This window comes from Lepisosteus oculatus, chromosome 14 (genome assembly GCF_040954835.1).
Source record: "Lepisosteus oculatus isolate fLepOcu1 chromosome 14, fLepOcu1.hap2, whole genome shotgun sequence".
Classification (NCBI taxonomy): Eukaryota; Metazoa; Chordata; class Actinopteri; order Semionotiformes; family Lepisosteidae; genus Lepisosteus; species Lepisosteus oculatus.
Genome location: NC_090709.1, coordinates 7,737,117 through 7,745,782, shown reverse-complemented (window position 1 = coordinate 7,745,782; position 8,666 = coordinate 7,737,117). Strand labels below are relative to the sequence as shown.

The window sequence follows — 8,666 nt, the reverse complement described above, 5'->3', positions numbered from 1 at the left end:
AAAACCGGAGGTTTAAAAAAAGATAATTAGCTCACTGATAGTTTGATGTAAAGGCTGTGGAAATATCCACAAGGCGTGGTCTTTAAAATGAATTTGGTTTGAAGGCGTTCTGTGCTTCCATTGCGGAGATATGGACAAAATAATATTCATGCTTGGTAAAAAATGTCATAAAAACGAAAAAGTAAAGGCTGAGAAAGCATTCACAATGTATTTTATACACAAAGGAAGTATTCTCGCAACTCTAAGAGGTTTCGTGTAAACGCTACAGGCGTGCCAACATCCTTTTCGAACTTCAAGCTGTTTACCCCGGTTGGCTCTTCTCTCTTGCAGGGTGATGGCAAACTTCTTGAGAGAGGGAGTCTCCTACGTAAGGCTGCTCTTTGTCAAGAGTGGAGACAACAGAAACAGACTTCAAACCGACATTCATTACTGAGAGCAGGCGAAAATGTCTTTGGAAAAGAGGAAATGACTGCTGACCGTAAACAGAGCTCACGCTCAGCTCCGGACAAGTGCTCCTCATTAGTATAGTGCTGAGTACCCCTGCTTGTTGCGCGGGTGACTGGAGTACGTTTCTGTGACAGGGCGCTGGTTTAATTTTTTTTAATTGTTGAATCATATTTAAATGTTAAACAACTGAACAGCATCTAGCTGTAGACCAGGATGGCCAAGTGGTTAAGGCGTTGGACTTAAGATCCAATGGACAAATGTCCACGTGGGTTCAATCCCCACTTCTGGTAGTGTTGCAATAAGTTTTAAGTGACAGAACACTTTGATGATTTACACTCTATTTAAATATGAATTTACTAAATTTCTGTTCAGTTCTCTTCACTCCCACTCCCTGGCATAACTGAACTCTCACTATCGCATACTGAAGGCTTTACATGCATTAGCTGTGATACAGCTCCCAATAAAGACAGAATCAAACAGTTTGTTCTATTTCTCATGGTGATCCTCTTCTTGATCCAAATGAAATGGATCATTTAATATGATGACTCGAGAAAAAAAAGGAGTGAATTTCCGCCTGTAATGATTGATGCCCCATCAAACATTTTGTAACATCCCCGGAAGATTATACAGTAGAATCCTGGTTTGTGGCTTAAATTCAAGGTAAACAAGACTAAGGAAACGAGTTGGAAACTTGATGTCGAACTGGAATTTAAGTACCCGGAATATTTCACTACATTGGGCAATATGTGCCAGAGAGGAGCACTTTAAATCCCTTTGATAGCTCAGTTGGTAGCGCGGCTGACTGTATTAGAAACAGTTAGGAATCCTTAAGTCGCTGTTTCGACTCCAGCTCGAAGGAAGGTGCTTTTGTGAACTTTAATCAAATAGTTAAAATAGCGAATCTTTTTCACTCAGACGTTGATCAAAAGCTCAATAAACGATGAAGCAGAGGCTCTTGTTCCGAATTCAGCTAACATCTGGTTGTCTTGTTTTGGCCAAGATCTGATCTTTGAATTAAGGGACTACGCTGTCTGATTTGTAATTCAAAAGTAGATACAAATGTCACTGTTTTCAAAGGATAGGTACTTAATTGGCTTTATGATTTGGTATTGATTTTGTGTCATTATATTATTACGTTTGTGCTTTCTGTGTTTTTTATCGTATTGTGAACTTATTTTTTAAACAAATGCTAACAAAGGCAAACACAGCACAAATCTGTTTATACCAGCGGTGAATTGTACATTTTTATTAAGTACAATCTACTGTATTTTTTTTTAAAATGGCATACTGTGCACGATATGTTGCAGAAACACAAACTGATATTTTCATAATTATTATTTTAATCATTTGACAAGTATGAGGTCCCGGATCCAAATCTTCAGTTCTGATTTTTTTTAAAGTGATATCTTCTCTTCCTCTCGTGGAAATCACAAGATGTGAGCAAATGTTTTTGTTCTTTTTTTTTCACATTGCGATCCAAAGAGCCTCAGACGCACAGTCTGACAGTAACCAAACCAGAATGGATTCTGCTGGGAGCCGGACTGAGCTCATTCTCACTCCCTGTGCTGAAAACAGAATTATCTCTTCCCCAAACATCGTCTACAGCTGCTAGATATTGCTCTGCGTCCTACTGCTCCAGCAATTCCTTTGACCAAAGACAGATCACTTGTGCGCTTTTAAACTTCTTGCCACTACAGGCTCTTTGATGACTCATGCTGACTGTCCTGTGAATCCAAAAGAAAATGTTAAAGCTGATACATTTTCGATTGTAATTTGCATCTAACTACAACGTCCCTGGAAAAGAGATTTTATTCGTTGCCTGCAATCGCTATCTTTTACTTTACGTATGGTAGTGGAAATAGTTTTAAAAATGTTTTCTAAAGAAGATTGTATTGCCAGGACCTGCCTTTAGCACTCAGTAGCGATTACGCTGTTGATATAGATGGAGAAGAAATGTAAGATGAATTGATGATCTAAGCTAAAATATCCCTAACACGCCTCCTGTAACAGTGTTTGTATTCATAGCAAGTAATATTTTTTTTCAAACCCGAACGTTGCTTTTGCATTAAGTGTTATGTAACCATTAGCAGTTTTGGTAGCTTCTGAAGAGCGCACTTTTCCAAACTGAAGCCTATAAGAACATTATTCAAGATGCACCATGGCCCAGAACGTGCATCGGGACAAGGATTAACATCAATTGAAAGTACTCCCAAAGACTTGACGGAAAAATTGAAAGAGTAGGCAAGTATTAAAAAAACACCATAACTTCTCGGCTTCCAATCTCTTTCCAGGTTCAGGCTTTGTAAAATGACATGATTAGTGGAGTCATGCTGTGGTTGTGAGTTCAAGCCTCACCTGGAGCAGCCTGGTTTTCTGTCTTGACAGGTAAACAGTGTTTTGTGTTATTTGCTAAATGGAGAGAGGATTTTGTGTTAATTGTTCTCCTCCTGGGAGAGGTCAAGATGAGAAGTTCACGAGGCTGGTGGTAAATATCCTGTCCAGGAATATCGGGGCTGTAGGGGGTCAGATCTATAGATGTAGTAAACACATCAGTGGAGACGGTGTGTCTGCTCTCTGTGAGAGAGCCAGGCGAAAAGAATAATCTGTGGTCGGGGAAGAAGAGACCCTCGTTGGAAGAGCGGCGCTCCATACAGGAGAGAATGAAAAAAATATTTTTCAGGGACGCTGATTGTTCTCTTTGGGGGAATTAAAAGCACAAGTGGCGAGCGACCTCATGGCGCAATGGTAGCGTGTCTGACTCAAGATCAGAAGGTTGCATGTTCAAATCACGTTGAGGTCAGCTGATGAGTTTGCAGGTGCTGCTGGTGCCGAACCCGGAAATTACACCACGCAGTCTGGTTTTATCTGTACACCACATAGGTAATCGAACGAAGTAACAGCGCAGTACAGAACACCCAGTCAGGAGCTTATTCAGCGAATCATCATGAACATGACAAGAGAAAAGGCACACATCACGTCCGGCTTTAGAGACAGTGACATCAGAGAATGGAAGTTTCAGACCTCTTTATTATTACAGGTTCAAGCAAACCTGAAAGTTAGGGAGTGTTTGGTCACTTTTGTATGAAAAAGTGTCTGAAGCCTGTAATTATAATTTGTCCTTTTTTAATTGTGGTTGAAATCCACTCCCATATACCAAGACCTACAGTATATTCATGTTTGCTTAAATGACTAACGCTATTGGACATTAGCTGGTGTTTTTTGTAACGATTTGCTATTTCATGCAGGAAAGAAAGGAAACCAGACCCAACGTTTGCTTTCAGGTGCGGTCTATTTACATAACGGACATCTATTTCTGAGGAGCCTGATTTAAATCACACAACCCCGGTAGAAGTCGAATCGACAATCTAATAAACCGAAATCAGACGAGTTATCCATTAAACCACTAGTCCGTCACGTAAATTAATTGCACCATGGTGAGTTCAGCGCCACTACTAGTAATACCCCACCCCCATCTTAAATTTCTACGTGAGAAACGTGTTTTCCAAATTTTTATCAGTTTTTAAAAATCATCACTTTTATGCAGACAAAGCCTTTATGTGTCGCTCTGAATTTCTAATTGATTTATAATTAAAAGAAAATAGCGTTTTGTTCCACAACGGCGTGAAATGATCACGTCTTTCACTCTACGTCTCTCTAGTAGTAAAGCAGACCTTGCTAGGTGAGCATTTGCTCCGGTAAATTAGGTCACTTTTCATGTTAACTCACTTCTTCTAAACACAACATTTCCTAGTGCACGTTTTCTCCATGAAAAAAGACATTTTCCCTTACATGATTACTCGGTTTTTTTTTCATCAAAGAGTACAGAAAGAAGAAAGAAAGAAAGGAAAAGTGTCATAAATGAACTCTGTCGCCCGTGGGAGATGTCAAGCGCATTGGACATGAAAAGTGCCCGATAAAAGCCATTTCTGTACGTTTCTCTTAGTGTCGGGGCCCGAATGTAAAGGAGGCAACATGCTCAGCCAGCCGACTCAGCTTACTGAACGCAGGTGTCTCCGAGCGGTGTGTCCAAGGGGCAGTAAAAGAGGAGAATTCTGCCGGCGCCGTGGCTTAGTTGGTTAAAGCACCTGTCTAGTTAAAGCAGTGTCTAGGAAATCCTGGCTCCAAATCCCAGCAGTCCATCGCCTGTGTTGCACTAGACACCCTGTAGATAATCAAAAGCATATTGAGCTCCTTGGTAATGAAATTGGCGGATAAAAGCCATTTCACATCCTTTCTCAACTTGCTCAGTGAGCAGGCTCACCGCACACCGAACGAAGATATAACAGAGCAGTGTGTCCAACTGGCTGAAAAAGGGCAGTGCTTTGCTGGCGCTGTGGCTTAGTTGGTTAAAACACCTGTCTAGTAAACAGGAGATCCTGAGTTCAAATCCCAGCAGTGCCTTACTGCCTGTCTTTACCCACCGTTTATTGTTACAGACAATATGCTTCTGCATTATGTTTAAATGGAGTTTTCATTTCGCTTTTGGCACAACTTGTTTTTCAAGAAATCCACACATTGCGAAAGATAAAATGCTCATCTTTCTTATCAATGCAAAATAATTACTGCCAGCTGGCAAGAAAATGACAACGATTTGTTTTTACTTTAGCCAAAAATCTGTGAATGTAGAAGAATACGACATGTGTTAGTTTCTATGGCACACTCAGTCAGGGTGTCCTTCAGTTAAACACAATGTTGGTAGATCAAACGCACCCAGAGACACACTTCGAATTAATCCGATCTAAACATTACCTTCTCTAAATGTGATTGAGTTTCTTTGCACGTCCTTAGCCATCTTGATGTTTGGAGAGATTTTCAACTTTTTACACGAGTCAAACTACAAGTAAATAGTTGAGTACCTATGTCAATATCACCGGGAATGTGAATATAAATGTTAACATCAATATTTCTGCTGTCTCCTGAGAAACACAAGTATAGAGTCAAAACACAATAAATAATGCTAAAAAGTTATTCAGTTAACACCCAGATGTGACAAAACACATTTAATACTTACATCCCCTTTAAATATGTATTTCCTTAATATCAGTTCTCTTCCCTCCCCAGGATACCTGCAAATTCACTACAGCATATTAAAAGCTGTGTGTAAGTCTTACATGTGTTCTGAGTAGTATAAAGCGACACCTTTCGTCAAACTTTTGACAGGTACCACGCCCCCTTTTCCAGCCAATAGGAGTCAGCGGTGGTTGGCTGTCCCGCCCCCTTGCCAGCCAATGGCGTGTTGTTATTTGTGCATGTCCCGCCCCCTCAGGAGCCAATGGTGCGTGTGAAATGTGAACCGCTTTATTTCAACAGTAGGTGTTTCAAACACTGAAACAACGCAGCACCACGCGTTACCGGCTCCTGTTTGCATTCAACAATTAAATGTTGGTGTGGACAATTAGTTCGGTACACGTAACCACCACCCCAACATTGCTGAGAAACTTTGAGGCATCTGAAAAAGCATTCATAACCCCCTTCCGCTCCCCGTGTCTAAAGCCATGTGAACCACACTGGGCGATCCGATCTAGCAGGGCAAAAACATTTGCCTGCGTAATCAGCGGGATGGTGTTACCACAGATTCTGTGCAAAACACACTGTATTTTGGAATACACACTGTAGGCTTCCCCTACACCCCAGGCTTCCATTTCTGATCTGAAAACATCAGATCTGCAATAATTTCACTCAAGTTCTTGACATACACATCTATCTCTTTAACAAATTTAAGGACATTAGCATTCGACTCTTTGTTTTGCATATCAAGCTTTGTAGAGAGAAGTGTGTAAAGCACTCTTAGTAAGAATTCAGACGTATACATTCGAAATTCTTCATTCTTCGGACGATGGCACACCCGGGTCTGTAAAACAGAGTGAAATCTGTATTCACATTTTACATAGATCTTTTTTTTTGCGTCTGTAAAAATAAGAATAGTGTTTCTTTTGCAACGCATCAAAAGTCACGTCTACTAATTTTTCATCCAGCTGTTCAAGTATGGTGTACATGCTCGTATGGGGAGCAGTCCTCAATTATATTTTTCAGCAACTGTTTTATGCACCGCTAAGTGTCATTTCTAATGGTGTACGAACCCAGACACCTGGCGGTGTACAGAACAGTCGATAAAATTCAGGCTCACATCTTCAAACCCATCTGTGTAGCCGACAGACAGGCATGTGTGACCCCGCTGCCCAGGATGGTCAATCAAACAGGCCGGGCAGTCATCAACCAGGACCCCCTTTAAACAGTGTTTGAAGATGCAATAAACTACTGCTTTCACAATCTGGGGCATAACATCAGGCTCATTAGGGACATCGTTAGCTAAACCTGGTTGGGCATCAGCTTTATTAACATTTGGCCGAACACACAAGCATAGACACGAAACATTCAGTTAATATTTACCATTTGTAGCGTGGTATCATCGCTAGCACCCGGCAGTTCTTCAACATCTGGTACCCCAGCTGAACTCACACCCCCGCCGCTGTCACAGGGTGCAGAGGGTGGGGTCGGGTTTTGCTAAAAAGAAGACCAAGTATTAAAATGACATACGCTAAGCACCGATACAACAATTCCACGATCAGAAAAAATATTTTAGCCACCTATCTCTTCACTTTGTAGAGTAGCAGACCCCGTTGTTTCTCCACACAAAGAAGCCATCTCCGCAGCTCCTAACAAGGGGCGGTGTCTGACAGCTCCAAGGATGCGCTGCGACCCTGTCAGTCCGGAGCGTTTAAGAATATGCGCCAATGGTGTAACCACGCCTACATAACAAGACATTTTTCAATTGGTTGTGATGCTTTAAAACGCATCACAACCAATGTTGTGATGGACCCCCCCCCTTGTTTTATCGAGAGCGAAAAGTATTCACATATCAGTTTATAAGTTTTAAACTTTAAAAGTATTAACACACAACGCAAACACAAATGTTGTGTTTCCCAGAAAATAAATTTTAAACACGCGGGGTTGGTCTTAAAGTTTTTAAAATAATGCAATAAGACACAGTTTATTTTTAATAACACATTCGCGACAGCTTTTTCGAAAGCTTGAGATAAATTTCCACACAGCGCAAGCGTAAAAGTCTTTAAGGTATTAACAGGCAACAACTGATGGGGTGTTGTTCTTCATACTTTAACGGATTGCCCCTAAAGTTCTAAAATTACCTAGTAGAGATAATTTGTGATTTTTGGAGACGTGCGGTGTGTGGGGGGGTTAGTTAAAGGCTCTGGAATGCAGAGTGGAGGGGGGAGGTAAAATTGACCCCCTGGGAAAGTTAACAAACACTTTAAATTCATGTAAAGTTTTCTAATTTACAAGCACCACATGTATTGCACGCAAAAATGTTCATAACAGCGCAGCGCGAAAAAATAAAACCTCAAAACGTCAGGCTTGGTTTGTGAACACGTCCCTATAAAGAACAGATACATTTTCTTATAGCGTTAATAAAAAACATTTTGCTTGATAATATTCTTAGCGGTCTGTTGGTGAATCAAACACAGACACCGTGGCACATTTTCAACACGTTTTAACAGCTATGAAATTTAGACACCGTTGTATGCCTTAAAATAGATATAGATATAGATATAAATATCTATATCTATATTTATATAGATATAAATATAGATTTTAACATTATATCGGACTAAAACGTTTTCTAAAATGTTTCTTAATTTCTACAGCCCAGTACGTGCACACCCAACAATACCGAAGATTAATGGTTTTATGTAGGGGGGTTTCTTAGAAGAGTTTAATCGGTTTGTGTATAAGTACCAGCGGTTTAACAGGGGAAGTTTTGGCTGCATTCCATTTCTTACAGTCTCACGTTATCGCCTAACTCGTCAGAATGGATCACGCCGATCAATTTCAACAGTCTGAAGATATTCTATTTACAGACTTAACATTGCTCGACTTAATAGACGAAGACTCCACGAATTTCAGCGGTATGTATATCCGGCTTTTTGTGAGACAATTACAACGTCACGGTGCATGTCTCATGTTTGCTATAGTTACAAAACGTTGTATAATAGTTGTATACTAGGTAATATTGAATTATTATAATGGAAATACCAGGGAGTTGTTCCGTAATGTGGTCGTGACTGTGTGTATCCATTCATTTCCACTAGCCCCGAAAACCACAGCTGTAAAAAGGCCAGTTATGGCGCAGCCCAACACTGGTGAGTATTTACGACAATGTTTTGAATAACGCTTTACGACCATGTGAGTCTTAAAGACAC

The 8,666-nt window shown here is 40.5% G+C and overlaps 3 non-coding genes across 3 annotated transcripts; all 3 read left to right on the top strand.

The window, feature by feature from the left end:
* Positions 1-654: 654 nt before the first annotated feature.
* trnal-uaa (transfer RNA leucine (anticodon UAA)) lies at positions 655-737 on the top strand. Its single transcript has one exon. It is a non-coding gene; the product is annotated as a tRNA-Leu (tRNA).
* A 2,438-nt stretch (positions 738-3,175) lies between these two features.
* On the top strand, positions 3,176-3,247 carry trnal-caa (transfer RNA leucine (anticodon CAA)). The gene has a single exon. It is a non-coding gene; the product is annotated as a tRNA-Leu (tRNA).
* Positions 3,248-4,774: 1,527 nt separating this feature from the next.
* trnat-agu (transfer RNA threonine (anticodon AGU)) lies at positions 4,775-4,848 on the top strand. Its single transcript has one exon. It is a non-coding gene; the product is annotated as a tRNA-Thr (tRNA).
* Positions 4,849-8,666: the final 3,818 nt, after the last annotated feature.